General features: G+C 36.2%; 1 long non-coding RNA gene across 1 annotated transcript; it reads right to left on the bottom strand.

Annotated features, from left to right (window-relative positions):
- Positions 1–546: 546 nt before the first annotated feature.
- LOC106810669 lies at positions 547–2,969 on the bottom strand. The gene is made up of 2 exons (XR_001394049.1): positions 2,660–2,969; positions 547–1,757 (listed from the first exon to the last, which is right to left on the bottom strand). It is a non-coding gene; the product is annotated as an uncharacterized LOC106810669 (long non-coding RNA).
- Between the last annotated feature and the right edge of the window lie 278 nt (positions 2,970–3,247).

Raw genomic sequence — 3,247 nt, forward strand, 5'->3', positions numbered from 1 at the left:
ACTGCAAACTATATAATAGCCATGAGGTATTAATTCTGGTTATGGAGCTAACACAACGAACAATGGCTAGAAGGTATTGTTTGAACAACCATGGGAGACCCTTGGCGACCCATTTAGACTGTGGGGCAAGGCCCAGTTAACCATTCCAAAAAAAAGTTTCGTAGTCCCATCATTGGCAGAGAAAACTAACTATACTAATTGATTGTGATGAAGTTGCTGATGAGAAAACACTTTTGTTCTCCAAATTTCGTACACCCGTTAATGAGATAATCCGCTTATTAGTTTTGGGGTATTTTAACAAGAATTCCTTGAAAAAGACTAGTGCCATTTATGGTAAATAAGCTATTGCTGATTGAAAGTTGCTAGTTCTTGATTATTTTTTGCAAAATGTTTATTTCAGAGTTGTATGAGACTGTTCAGGTGTGATTTTTCTGCGCAATTAATTTATTCGCCCCCGAAATGCCCAAAAGAGCCCCCCCATTTTTTTTTAATACATTGTACTTATAATTACCTTTTACCTTATTAAACATATGAACAAACACAAAATAGCTCTTAACCACATTTATTGTACAACCAATTGCTGTTTCAATCATACGCACTATGCTAACTTGCATCATTAAATCTTACTAAACTCAATATTTAACCACCCGGTACAAAAAAGTCCTTATTCTCTGATAATTTATGATATTTAATTATTTATGCTAACAACTAATATTTAAACGATTACTTATTCGTTATCCAGAGTGATGTCTACATTTGACACACAAATATCAAAGGGCATCACTAATACTATCAATATTAATTCATAAATAAATATCGACAAACCTTTGCGATATTACTAATTCTAAACAATGATCACTATGAAGTGTTCTCAATATCATTAGAATAAGTGACTAAACATATTAATAACATTAACACCTCTTCAATTGAATGCACATAAAAAATGCTTTGCACAACAATTATCACACAATCTCACAATCTCACAACAATTATCACACAATCTCACACACATCAATTATCACAAAATCTCAAGGCTCAGTCTTGATTGGGCTGAATTTCCCAGGAGGAAGATCACCTGCTTTCATCAACAGCAGATCATTCGGAGTAATGACCCCTAAGTCGTCAGGGTCATCTGAAGACTGCGTGAGTGGACGGCTATTGATAATTGCCTCCACCTCGCACATTAGAGTTTGCAGCTCTTCCTCCTGCCAATTGCCTTCCTGGGTTGCCTCCACAATTGTGAATTCAATTAAATTAGGTTTCACAAATATTATAACTTGGTTTAGACTGCTAAATGCTTCTTGCTTGTAGTTTGGACGTAAAGTGAATCAGCACCTGGCTTTTACTTGCTTGCTCATTACGTTGCGTATGTGAAGATGTGCGTGCATTACAAATACGCATTTACATTACGTCGAAACTCAATGCAAGGATTAGCAAGGGAATGACATGTAATTAGTGGTGAAACCAACTACAACATTAGGGGTCTACACTCCTGTACCAGTACTTTCAATTAATGAGAATCCTAGTGTTCTGTTCATTGATTGCTTGTTGTAGTAATTTGCCACCGTCAATATACTGGCATGAAGTCAGAGTTTCTTTGGCCCTCTTTCCGTGCTTGTACAGATCTTTAATTACTTTTTGGCATATGATACACTCAGATGGAAGCACATGTTCTGATCGTCTAAAGCTGGCAGATGAGCACCGAGATCGTAGATCCCTACACGGCGTCTTAGGTTGTGGAGGGATATCAGATGGTTCTGGATAAGAAGATAAAACACTAGGTTAAAAAAGACATGTTTTGAAAACATTGGCCTATTCCCATACCCCTATAAACAAATAGTTTATAATAAAAGTAAAAATAATTACAAGTTGAGTTTTGTTTTCATTTAGTTTTATACATTTACTTAAATATCATGTAATATGTATATACATTTACTTAAAATACTTTAATATCATGTATAACAGTATCACTGTATTTTGACTTGTTTGATCTGACAAAACAACTTTTTTTTTTTACCCTACCGAGTTAACAACAACAACGAAAATTCTGTAAACCAACAAAATAAAAAATGGTGGCCTTATGATTAAAATGCAATTTTCAAATTAAGGCCCACCTAAGTCAATGTTTCAAAAACCAACCACAAATACACATTGGAGCTCGGTCGTCATCATTTTAATTTTCTGTTTAATGTTTTAAAGATGGTCCACATATGCACCAATAATTGGCAATATAAAAAATGTAAACAACACATCACACCCCAGCAGAAAATATAACCGGTTTATAGAGAATATTGTCATGACAATGCAATGAGAATGATTCAAACAACTGGCAAGCTTCATCATTCCTAGCTCTAGTACTATAGCCCTCGTAGTCGTACAGTTGCCGCAGAACTGTACAACCTGTATTGCCTGTATTGCCTGTATTGCTGTATTTGCCTATATAAGTATATTGCCTGTATTGCCTGCAGCAACTGTACGCGGGCTATAGTACTAGAGCTACATCATTCCTAGCCCTAGCCCTAGCGCCTAGGCGGCCTGGTAATATTAAATAGGCAAATGTAATGTTTGTCAAAGTCAAACTCAAAGCAGGCCGGGCCTTATAAGGCTTAATTTCTGCTGGGTTATCATGGTTATTGCAGACAACGAGATTTAAACTCACCTTCAAATTCAGTATTTTCAGAATCTTGAGGTATTTTACGTTTTCTCTGTGCTTGTTCCAGCTTCCTTTTGTCCGTAAACTTCTGATAACATTGTCGGTGAAAACGTGCATGAAACGGCGTTGTTATCAATACATTTGCACTGGTTGTCGCTGTATACAATTCAATACGGGCGACATTGGAAAGGAAATCCGATGCAATTTTGCACTTTTCTCCGTCCGTATTTTTCAAATCTCAGCAGAAGCCAAAGCTTTGGACATGTTGTGTCTGTAAATTCTTTCAAAATAACATCATTCACAGTCGGAAAGTGAATAAAACACTTCTTTGTCTCTGGGATCGCGTGACGGAAACTTGAGTGGCGTTATTCGCCATTATGGTTGTCAGGGGCGTTGCACGAACGAGGACATGACGTAGGGAAAATTCCGCCTCGTGATTGGTTGAATTTGACAATCTTTCGATTTCGCGGCACAATATTCGGAGGCAAAATAATTACTTAATTTAATTTATTTTAACTACTTTTTTCCAAATATAACGAGGAGAACAAACTTTCAATATGTTTGTAATAATTTTCTGTACATTTTCATACTGGT

The sequence above is a fragment of the Priapulus caudatus genome, unplaced genomic scaffold (genome assembly GCF_000485595.1).
Source record: "Priapulus caudatus unplaced genomic scaffold, Priapulus_caudatus-5.0.1 Scaffold461, whole genome shotgun sequence".
Lineage (NCBI taxonomy): Eukaryota > Metazoa > Priapulida > Priapulimorpha > Priapulimorphida > Priapulidae > Priapulus > Priapulus caudatus.